The sequence below is a fragment of the Mytilus edulis genome, chromosome 11 (assembly GCF_963676685.1).
Source record: "Mytilus edulis chromosome 11, xbMytEdul2.2, whole genome shotgun sequence".
NCBI lineage: Eukaryota > Metazoa > Mollusca > Bivalvia > Mytilida > Mytilidae > Mytilus > Mytilus edulis.
Genome location: NC_092354.1, coordinates 81,446,775 through 81,459,784, shown reverse-complemented (window position 1 = coordinate 81,459,784; position 13,010 = coordinate 81,446,775). Strand labels below are relative to the sequence as shown.

At 32.3% G+C, this 13,010-nt stretch overlaps 1 long non-coding RNA gene across 1 annotated transcript; it reads right to left on the bottom strand.

Moving 5' to 3' along the window:
- Nucleotides 1–898: 898 nt before the first annotated feature.
- Nucleotides 899–11,995, bottom strand: LOC139496414 (uncharacterized). The gene is made up of 5 exons (XR_011657652.1): nt 11,723–11,995; nt 10,699–10,785; nt 9,277–9,457; nt 6,356–6,449; nt 899–1,099 (listed from the first exon to the last, which is right to left on the bottom strand). It is a non-coding gene; the product is annotated as an uncharacterized lncRNA (long non-coding RNA).
- Between the last annotated feature and the right edge of the window lie 1,015 nt (nt 11,996–13,010).

Here is a 13,010-nt window from a genome sequence, read left to right as displayed (position 1 = left end):
CGAAAATTATGCGTATAGAGCTACGTGCGTATTACATGGAATAAGTTTACGCATGAGAATCATGCGTTAATCAAAACACATGATTATCGTGCGTAGTCATGATAAAACTATGTAGTGAATTATTTGTTTTTAACGTCTGGATTTGATAAGTTCTTCTTTTTTTAATGTGTTGACAACTTTTGGTATTTTCTATTTTCATTTTTATACAAATATAAAGTGAAAGTTTTTGGAAAAAATATATACTTGTTTGATTTTTATGTCACAGTTGTATTGCTGGAACTTGCGATGAAACAGTCAATATACTTTCATTTTAAAGCAATATAATTGTGATCTGCATTTCCTTATAAGTCACCTAGTGTGCAAATAAAATATGTTTCTAATGCAATATACACATACAAGGATTTTGGTAAAGAAATCTCAGTCATACAATAAATTGTTGCTAAAAAAGGTGAATATTGATGATAACTCTGATTTAAAATCCATTTAAACATTCTACATTCTACATGTATATTCAAGAGTACAGCAACATAGTGCTTGCCTCTGGTTTGTATCATATTTTGTTTTCAGATATTAACTTGTTAAAAAATTTTCTCTTCTTCTTTACATGTCTTATGTTTCGGTCTTTTTTTTATAGCTCACTATACCTGGTTTTTTATTCATTGTTGGAGGACATATGGTGACCTGTAATTACTTACTATATATACATTATTTGAACAACTCTTATGGATATTTTTCTCATTGGCAATTCAACCAAATTTCTTTACTATTATATGATCTTTGGATCATATTATATCAAGAGTAATTGTCCTCAACAGTGATTGTGTAAAATATAGTTTTCTTTTTACAGTTTTGAATGTCTCCATTTTCTTCAAACTTTCTTAGTACAAACACCAAAATATAAATTTCAATCTTCTAACTTTATTTCCAAGTATTTTTATTCACAATTTTATTTCTTCAGTTTTCAAAGTACAACATGTACATGAATGTCTTCTTCATGAATCAAAATATTGGGTTTTTCTTGTAATATTTCCAATGTTTGTGAGGTAGTCTTCTATGTCCTTTATTGGTTATTCTTCACCATGTTCACTGTGAATGGTAACTGAAATAAAATATTCATAAATAATATAAATTTGACTTAAGTAAATTAAATAATTCGATAATAATTAAAAGTGTAATTCATTTAAGAGGTCTCAAACAGCTTATAATGTATACGCATATAAAAAAAAAGAAGATGTGGTATGATTGCCAACTGTCTTTATCTACAAGAGACCAAAATGACACGGACATTAACAACTATAGGTCACCGTACGGCCTTTAACAATGAGCAAAGCCAATACCGCATAGTTAGTTATAAAAGGCCCCGAAATGACAATGTACAACAATGATTGCCAATGAGACAACTGTCTATATCTACAAGAGACCAAAATGACACTGACATTAACAACTATGCATGCTATTGGTCACTGTACGGCCTTCAACAATGAGTAAAGCCCATACCAAATATTTGGCTATATACATGATATAAGGCCCCGATATGACAATGTAAAACAACCCTTCCCCTAACCTGGGACAGTGGTATAACAGAACAACATGAAAACGAACTATAACCAGGTGCTCTGCAGGGCGCAGCTTTATACGACCCCAGTGGTTGAACCCTGAACAGTTGGGCCAAATTTGGTTACAATATTCAAGCTTGATTCTGGCTGAATTTGGATTGTGATCAAATTTTTGACATATAGGTTTTTGTCAAAAAAATAAATGTAGTCAAAGATCTAACAAATCTATTGCACAATACATGCAATACTGTGCAATTGGAGATTTCTTGAAACTTTTCAAAATTCGAAATTTGAAAAATTTTGAAAAAAAACCGTTTTAAGCCCTTCAAAAAATGGTGAACAACCCCCCAAACCCACCCATCCCCCGAACTTTTTGAATCCCTCTTGGAGCAATTACCCTTAAACTCAATCCCATGCTTTCCTTTGTAGTATTGAACCTTGTAGTACAATTTCAGAGAGATCCATACACTTAAACACAAGTTATTGTCATGATTGTTTAGAAACTAGAAACATGCTTCTTTTTGGTCCTTTTTTGGCCCCTAATTCCTACATATTTTGGGCAATTAACCCAAAACTTAATCCCAGCCTCTCCTTTGTTATATGGTACATTGTGGTACAATTTCAGAGAGATCCATAAAATATTACACACAAGTTATTGTCTTGTAACTAGAAAAATGCTTGTTTTGACCCCTTTTTGGCCCTAAATTCAGAGCAATTGAAATACTTCTACACAAGTTATTATCCTGAAACTAGAAAAATGCTTGTTTTGGGCCCCTAATTCCTAATCAGTTGGGACCTTCGTATCCAAAATCAATCTCAACCTTCCTTTAGTGGTAGTGAACTTTCTGAAAAAATTTTATGAAGATCTATTCACTTTAACTAAAGTTATTATCCGGAAACCAATGTGTCTTCGGACGACGACGACATCATACCATTATACGATCCCAAAATTTTTTGGGGTCGTATAAAAATCAGTTGAAAAAGGCTCTACTCATCAGATGGACAAAAATACAAGTGGACGTGTTAATTTTAGAATGTTAAAAAAACTGCCGTAATGTCTATGTGTATTGATATAGGAGAGGCAAACTCTTAGTTAGAGAATGGAAACTAAAACTAGAGGCTCTAAAGAGCCTGTGTCGCTCACCTTGGTCTATGTGCATATTAAACAAAGGACACAAATGGATTCATGACAAAATTGTATTTTGGTGATGGTGATGTGTTTGAAGTTCTTACTTTACTGAACGATTTTGCTTCTTACAATTATATCTATAATGAACTTTGCCCATTAGTAACAGAGAACTATATTTGGTAAAAATTTACATAAATTTACCAAATTAATGAAAATTGTTAAAAATTGACTATAAAGGGCAATAACTCCTTAAGGGGTCATTTGACCATTAGGTCATGTTGACCTATTTGTAGATCTTACTTTGCTGAACATTATTGCTGTTTACAGCTTATTGCTATCTATAATATATAGTATTCAAGATAACCAAAAACGGCAAAATTTCTTTAAAAATTACCAATTGGAGGGCAGCAACCCAACAACCAGTTGTCCAATTCATCTGAAAAATTCAGTGCAGATAGATATTGACTTGATTAACAATTTTACTTCTTGTCAGATTTGCTCTAAATGCTTTGGTTTCATAGTTATAAGCCAAAAACTGCATTTTACCCCTATGTTCTATTTTTAGCCGTGGCGGCCATCTTGGTTGCATGGCCAGGTCATCGGACACATTTTTCAAACTAGATACCCCAAAGATGATTGTGGCCTAGTAGTTTCAGTGGAGATTTTTGTAAAAGATTACTTTAATTTATGAAAAATGGTTAAAAATTGACTATACAGGGCAATAACTCCTAAAGGCAATGAAAGGGGTCAACTGACCATATCGGTCATGTTGACTTATTTGTAAGTCTAACTTTGCTGAACAATATTGATGTTTACAGTTTATCTCTATCTATAATAATATTCAAGATAATAACCAAAAACAGCAAAATTTCCTCAAAATTACCAATTCAGGGTATTGAAGTAAAAATATCTGCCAAAATTGCCTTAAAATATTTTGATATGGCAAACTGGCTTATTAATTTCCTCAAAATTACCAATTCAGGGGCAGTAACCCAACAACGGGTTGACCGATTCAACTGAAAATTTCAGGGCAGATAGATCTTGACCTGATAAACATTTTTATCATATACTTAGACTAAAAAACATATGATTTTTACTGTATGATAATAGCATTAAATTAACGTAAATTCCATATTTTTCGAATTTGTGCTTAGCGGGCTGATATGAAAAGTTTATTTAATCTAGAAAGCAATGCCTAAAATGAATTCTGTTCTGGTGCTATAGCCATGTTAGCTTCTCGTACTTCTTGAAGGACTTGTATTTTCATTGAAAGTGCTAAAAGAAATAAAGTTTAATAAAATGAAGTAAAAATATCTGCCAAAATTGCCTTAAAATATTTTGATATGGCAAACTGGCTTATTAATTTCCTCAAAATTACCAATTCAGGGGCAGCAACCCAACAACGGGTTGACCGATTCAACTGAAAATTTCAGGGCAGATAGATCTTGACCTGATAAACATTTTTATCATATACTTAGACTAAAAACATATGATTTTTACTGTATGATAATAGCATTAAATTAACGTAAATTCCATATTTTTCGAATTTGTGCTTAGCGGGCTGATATGAAAAGTTTATTTAATCTAGAAAGCAATGCCTAAAATGAATTCTGTTCTGGTGCTATAGCCATGTTAGCTTCTCGTACTTCTTGAAGGACTTGTATTTTCATTGAAAGTGCTAAAAGAAATAAAGTTTAATAAAATGAAGTAAAAATATCTGCCAAAATTGCCTTAAAATATTTTGATATGGCAAACTGGCTTATTAATTTCCTCAAAATTACCAATTCAGGGGCAGCAACCCAACAACGGGTTGACAGATTCAACTGAAAATTTCAGGGCAGATAGATCTTGACCTGATAAACATTTTTATCATATACTTAGACTAAAAAACATATGATTTTTACTGTATGATAATAGCATTAAATTAACGTAAATTCCATATTTTTCGAATTTGTGCTTAGCGGGCTGATATGAAAAGTTTATCACATGCTTCGATTGTTATCACATGCCTTTCCGTAACGTTATCACATGGCATTCCAGTGATACTCGGCAAATTCCGGAAAATACACCTCAATGCTACGTTTTCAGTGAAAAACAGTACGAAATAGTGTACAAAACAATTATTTAGATACTGAAAAGTATATTGTGTAAAATAATAACAAAAAAAAAATAAAAATAAAAAAAACAAACAAACAAATTATTAAATAAATGCATTCTTTATAAGTTTTAAACATAATTTAGAAAGTTACTTTGAAAAGGTTGACTTTTCCAAACAGTGTTCACTATGTATATTGTTTTTTTTTTTTGAGGGGTTTGTCGAGTCGTCCATATTAAAAATGTTTTCTCCTCTGTTGAGGCATATGGTAGAAAGATTTGATATCGAATGTACTAAATTTGGGTCCGACGTCCGTGAACTTTTCAATCTTTGAACTTCTATTTGGGAACCACGTAAAAGGATCAATATATGATCTGTTATTTTCCTCCATTGTTGAAGCATATGATAAAAAGATCATAACATGTCATTTTTCATATCGCATGTATTATCAGCCCTCGGTCAATATCAGCCCTCGAGCCATGCGGCTCTTGGGCTGATATTGAACCTAGGGCTGATAATACATGCGATATGAAAAATGCCATGTAATAATCTGATATTATCCCATGTCAGATTCCTAAAAATGCTTTGGTTTTTGAGTTATAAGCCAAAAACTGCATTTTACCCCTATGTTCTATTTTTAGCCGTGGCGGCCATCTTGGTTGGTTGACCAGGTCACACCACACATTTTTTAAACTAGATACCCCAAAGATGATTGTGGCCAAGTTTGGATTAATTTGGCCCGGTAGTTTCAGAGGAGAAGATTTTTTTTAAAGTTAACGACGACGACGCCGGACGCTGGACGCCAAGTGATGAGAAAAGCTCACTTGGCCCTTTGGGCTTTGTGTTTGAAACCAATTACACAATAAGTTCGTTTCCTGTATTTGTCATTAGTCCGTAAGATGATAGAAAGAACATTGTCCAAATGTGGACAGGTGGAAGACATCAAGTTAAAGTACTGAATATTAAATAATCATTTGGAATTTTCTTGTTTCATAGATAATAAAAAAATACCGTCCATTTGGATAAAAAACGGGAATGCATGACAACAGATTAAGCCGATATTCTTGTTTTTCCAGTGGACGAGTCTATTACGTTTTTGAAACGTGTGTTGTAACTTATTTTCGTACAACGTTTTTACATTTTTTTCTTTATCAGTTTTCCTGCTTGAAGATCATAATTCACCAAGTTTTCTGGAATTAATTAAGAGCTACGCGAATCTGTTTTTCTTGTTTGTGAAATGACGATTTAATTTCGTCTTTGTCCGTGTACCCCCTTTTTTACGGGACATTATTAGAATGTCATGCGATGTTTATGACAGCTGAGCAATAAAATTTCATCGAACTAAAATCAAAGAAATGATAACAAAATAGCATAACAAACATATTATTGTTAGAAAGGTGAAAAATATATTTATTTTGCATATAATTTTTTTTCTTTTTTTTCCCGACCGACCGACCTGACTTTTTCATGGGGAAAATCCGTAAACCAACAAATTAAAAAACCCTGGCCTTATACATGTTATATCATATTACAATGTATTATCAAAATTAACTGCAATTCTAAAGATGAACTTACTTTGATATCAGATCTTTTTGTAGTACATTCACACCTACATGCACATGTTCACCAGTGATTTTAATACTGTACTTTCCTTTCATTTGGCAATAAGCTTAAATTGTAAAATTGTAAATCTTAAGAATTTAATCAAGTAGTCCAGACAAAAACTACATGTACATTTGTAGTATGAGCTAATGCTAACTAATTTATACCTTTACTATATACTTTGCATTGTTAGTGAATTTAAACAATACCTAAACAAACAACAGAAAAAATATTTAACAGTTTAGCTGTTTAAAATATATGTACAGTATTAACTTGTTGTTTAAAAGGATCTTTTCTGCTGTCTAAACTTTAAAAATAGTTTCAGGCATTAACTACTGATGTTTATTGGGTTTTGTTTTGCTGTTTTAAGTTAATAGGCAAAATTGTTAAAATACACCATTTATAGGAAATATTAAACTCATGAATATAACATGTAACTGTTGTCATTTGTTGCCATCTATATGATACTTCATGCATTTAATAAAAGAACAACCTTTCAATGTACCTCGCCAATGGATGAATAAATTTGCTGTCAAAAAGCAATAAAAACTACATTTTTTTTCTCTTTTCTTATAAACTTTTTCTTAAAAATCTACAAGAAATGTAAACCTGTGTGGGATTGCTAATGCAATGCAATTTTCCTTACAATTTATATTCAGTATATCAGACATATCTCCTGTCAACATATTTGATAGCACTTAGTTCAAAACTCATACAAGACCATGCTGATATAGATAGACGTACGATATGAATTACAAAAATATCTGACAAAAAAGATACCTTGTCATACCAACAACTGGTTTTAGAATAAATGTGTTTAATTTTGTCAAAAGACCCTATAGTTTAATCAATATTAAAGCCAAAATATGCAATCTTTAATGACCTGACAAGAGTATGGCAACTATATATCCCTTCTTATAAGTCTGATTAAAAGTTTTGTTAGCTTTTGAGGTGAATGCTGACATTTTTGTGCTTTGTAAAGAATATTATCATAAAAGATTGGATGTGAAATACCTGAGCGTATAAGATGTCTGCATGTTGAGTGATAAATATTTAAGAATAATTTAATTTTGGATGTAACGCATCTCCTGATTGGCTGCAGGGCTTTCCATTGAAATTGAAGTAGAAGGCTGAATAAAAATTATAGGCGGCTGTAACATGCGTTCGGCGAAGCCGGACGTCCACCAAGCTGTAAGCTTGGTGCCTTACGGCAGGGGGTCTGGGGTCCGCTCAAGGCCCCCAGAAGCTCTGCTATAAATAGAGCAAAATCCTGCATTCTTGCAATCTCCTGGCACCTAATTTCATCTTTCAAATGACCATTTTTTATGTATGAAATTAAAGAAGAAAAAAAAAATCTCAAAGACAAAGAAATTTTATTTTTTTTTATGTTATAGTTTTTTTATTTTCATTACCTTATGTTTAAAATTCATTTACTTTTAAAAGAGATTTATTTATATAATAATCCGGTTTGTTAAAAATCTTGATCGATTTATTTTGCAGAACTACGTGCATTTGTAAACAAATGACCCCCCTTTTCTCTCTAAAGACTGTTACGCGTAACTAAAATCATACAATTTTTTTCAAGCATTGACAGAAAATTGATATATCCTCTGATTTTCTCTTTTTTTGTAAACTGTTCAATAAGTCGGATACATAAATCATTTGGAAATGTTATTTATTTGAGGTCGAGTCGACAATATTCTACTTTCGTTTTTGACCTTGATTCTCTGAACACCACGTGGGCTTTGAAAAATGAACTTCAAAAGATACTGTTTTCCAGATTCTGAACAATATGATCTACTACACTTTCTTTAATTTGACTGATATTATTCCATAACATAAGATTGTCATCCTATCCGATTGTCTTCACGTTTTATAGGTAAAAAAAGCCAACGAGTTAATGACCCTCGGAACGTCTCTATTGTTATCATTTAATGACCACCGGAACGTCTCTCTTGTTATCTTTGAAAAGAAACGATGCATTCTGACTTTAAATAGACAACCAATCAGTGACCTGAAATCATGTGAACTATATTTAGCCCAAGGTAAACACTGACTTTTTATCCTTGTTTATCGTGACCGCGACTTTGTGAAAATACGTCTCTCGGCTGCCTGTAAACATTTGAAAAAGATATTATTTTCTTTTTGAATTGATATTTTTGTCAGTGAAGTAGCCGGCACTTGAAGCCACCGCAAACGGCGGATTTCCGCCGGCTACCGGCTTCAATGGAAAGCCCTGTGGCTGACGTTATTTTGTTATCAGCCCATAGACATAATTTGGTCACGTTACCGTGACGTCATCAACGTTTTTTCATGGTTTTCTACGGTTTAAAATGGAATTTAGAATTAAATTATAAGAAATGACTGTAATATTTTTTCTGTCTATTCGAAATAACATAAAAAATGTGGTGCACACTGTTAAATAACCTGCTACGTGCGTTATTCAGTGTGCACCAAATTTTTTATGTTATTTCTTCATAGACAGAAAAAATATTAGTCATTCCTTAAATGAATTCCTTATACCGATGATAAAATGTTTTGACTAGTTTGTGATATCGAAAACCCTGGTGTAATAATTTTTCACATGTGGGCACCTGACATTTGTATTCGATAATTCATCCCTCCAAAATTTATTTTGTCAGACGGGCGTATAAAAAATCTTTGAAACATTATCACTGAACTAGTATATATTTCTTTAGGGGCCAGTTGAAGGACGCCTCCGGGTGTGGGAATTTCTCGCTACATTGAAGACCTGTTGGTGACCTTCTGCTGTTGTTTTTTTCTACGGTCGGGTTGTTGTCTCTTTGGCACATTCCCCATTTCCATTCTCAATTTTATGTACAGAGTGTGACAAGAAAAAAATATTCAAACAAAGTTTTCATTTCATTACATACCTCTCATCACAAAATTATTCCTTGACTGCTGCTCCTCATATGCACATAAATCAATATGACGATCTATGACTATACTATCTATTTAATCTAGAAAGCAATGCCTAAAATGAATTCTGTTCTGTTGCTATAGCCATGTTAGCTTCTCGTACTTCTTGAAGGACTTGTATTTTCATTGAAAGTGCTAAAAGAAATAAAGTTTAATAAAATGAAGTAAAAATATCTGCCAAAATTGCCTTAAAATATTTTGATATGGCAAACTGGCTTATTATGACTTTTTAGCAAGACCACCAAAGTTGCCTTGAAAAAGTTTTACCATTTTGATCTTTTAAATAAAACCACCAAACTTGCCATGAAAAAGTTTGACTAGATACAAAAACATTCATTGGAATGTTCTTATCAATAAAATAAAATCAATATGACCCTTGAATGAAGAGCTGAACAAAAGTTGTTATATTTTAGCTCTAAATCCGACATGATATATAATGCCAATCTTTGGGCAAAACTGTAAACCAACTTATTTTCGCGACTTTTGTGAGTAGAAAAATAACACGAATATAAATCGTCGTGAAAATGTAAAGCTTGGATCTTTCATTATTAAACTACATCAGGTAAATTACAAAATCACGAAATTAAATTGGCACGAAGTGGACAAGAAAGGCTGAAACGTGAAATAAAGTATCTGCGAAAATTAGTTGGTTTACAGTAAGTCATTTCAATAATCATGATACATGCATGATCATGTACTTTGAAATTTGAAGTTATTCATAATTACACCAAAAGTCTTGTTATTGGCTTTGAACTAGCTGTTGGTACATGTAACTCAGGGAGTACTCTCAGATATGTACTTAAGTCTTTTTTGTTAAGGGGATGTGTAAGATGTCTTTCTGCTTTGTTTAGATTGATGAGTTAGGCCTTGTTCACAATAATATCCCCAGATAGATGGGTTTGGCATCACAAAACTACTAGTCTAGCCCCATCACATTCTGTACATGAGTATCAGTCTGTAATTCAGTGGTTTGGTTTGTTGCTGTATATCATATTTTGTTTTTTTGTTCTTTTTTTGTACATAGATTAGTCTAGTTAGTTTTCTTGTTTGAAATGTTTTACAAATTTATCATTTTCATTTGGGGTCTTTTATAGCGGACTATTAGATACATGGGCTTTGCTCATTGTTGAAGGATGTAAGGTGACCTATAGTCATGATAGCTGTTAACTTCTATTTAATTTCTGGTGAAGAGTTGTCTTTTCTCATTAGTGTAAACAATATTGTATTTTGAAAATAATGTAAACATTACAATATCATGTGAATCTTGACAGTTTTATTAGGATTGGAAAACAAGTGAATTTTCATTTGTACAAATTTCTTTCTTTTCTCATTGGCAATCATACCACCTTTCTTATTTATACATTTACATTACGTACTATTAAATAGACCTTTCATCTCCTCCAGGGGTCCACTTCCCATGTACAACACATATACATGTAGCCTGACAGCATGATTTTGAGTTGCTATAAAAAAAATTGAGATATTTTGGCATTACATTTGTTAATCATGTTAATATATTTAAACCTCTGCCTGCTTTAAATTTCCATATTAAGGTATGAATGTTTAAACATACATGTAGCATTTATTCAAAGATGCCCAAGGTTGACAAATAGCAAAAAAAGAATCCCAATGTGTTTTTTTTACAAAGTTTTATATTAATTGCTTGCTGTTCCTACATTTTTGTCATTACCTTTTGTTATATTTCATTTTGGCCTAAAAATTAGCCCCAAAATATAGTATTTTTGTCTTGGACAATTTTTTAAAATCTTAATTGTTATAACCTTTGAACCAGTCGACTCAGATTTAAAAAATTATGGCGCCAATGAATTTCTTTATTTTGTGCTCTTTCACAATAATATATTTTTTTCTGTATTTTCTATACTTCAGTCTTCATATTTTGGCTGACCTTTATAACATTGTTACCCATTTAACAGGTTTAACAGCATGAACAGTGTTCTTTAGACTTTTTTAAAATATTAATCTGGATTTTACTCATTTTCACAAGTGGGGATTTGGCAGGAGTATATTTGACAGGATTAAACACTTTTCATTTAGTGGGGGGATTTTTTTAAACTGTTATAAGTGGGGCGAGTTGGTGAAAAAGTGGGGAGATTTGTCGGCAGGTCGAGTTGTCTTGCTTCCGTTCTTGGACTGATTAAAGGGTTTACATGCATCACAGGGGTTTGTTACACTTTGCCGTGTTTACTATGCAACCCCAATTTCTCGGGGTTCGTAATGGATAGTGAACCCGGCAAATTGTAACAAACAGAAACCCCTGTGCATGCATAACCATGATAACATTTGACATCAGTTGTACGCCGGTATAAAGTCAAAAGACTGTAAACTATAGCACTAGCATCTGCTTTTATCCATTTAAAACATGTGTAAGATAATATTTACCTTTCGTTGCGCTTTCCAAGTACAAAATAGTGGGTACATAAATCCGTCAATGTTCCGGTTGGTTTGACTTTCATCATGTTCATTTCAATTTTTTGTTCGCCGGTTTTTTCCAGTTAATCGACAATTAATAATACATTCATACTAAATTTTTGACCTCTCAGTTTGAATAAATACAGTGTCTTGTATCATCTTTCTGGCTGTCTCTGTCTAGGTGTTTTTAAAATACGGTAAAAAAAATCAAATCAGCAGACGCACGAGCGTCCATGGTTTTTGCGTCATAGTATAAAAAATGGCAACGGTGAAAAGTTTCCGGGGTTTCGTGTTCAACGTGCAAATCCGTTTACGTAGTTTTCTAGTTTGGTTTACGGATGGATATATGAGCATTGATTATGAGTCTGGAATCAATAATGGGGATATACATTGTATAGAGAATAATGACAAAAAAAAAAGTGAAGAAGAAAGAACAAAAAGAATTGATATAATATTAAATAAGCAATATTTATATAATATCATATGACTGCCTTGATTATCATTTATTTCTATTAAGTCATTCACTTATTTTGCATTTTTTTCCATGATTCAGAATCAAATTACTCTACTGAGGGGTTGACATTCTTCTGTAACTCCTTTTGTGATGTGGGATGGAATTTGGGAAAATTGACAAACGAGAAATTAATCCAATCAGACGGAATTTTGAAATCTCAGTAGAGTGTAAATAAATGAAATACAACACATAGGAATACTCTTGGTTTGTTAGTGTTCCTGCGGAAGATCTCTCCAGCTTCCTCCATTAATAAAAACTTACCACCTTCGAGAAATAGTCAATACTGCTGACAGTGGCGCAAAAATGAACAATCGATAAGTCTTAGATGCAGATATAAACATTTAATAAGTGAATTATACATTTTACTAATCTGAATTTAAAAATGTATTATATTATTAGGAAATACACTTTAAGTTTGCCACTGTCTCTGTGACTTAGAATTGCACACTCTACAAAACTCTAGACAAAATGACAAAATATAACAAGTGCTAGCCTACCGGCCAACATTATCAGCATAGTCGATCCTTGAAATGGCTAAGTTTTGGACTCGATCTATTGGTCAAAGGTTAAACAATATTTTTTTCTTTTATAATAATCAACTCATGGATTTATTAAGTATGCATATACTTTTAACACTATCTCTTAAAAGCTCGCCAAACCGTATGCAGGGCCGTAACTACCTACAAATTTTTTGAAGTATAAAATGAAATATTGACAATATGTACACGAAGAACTTGAATTTAT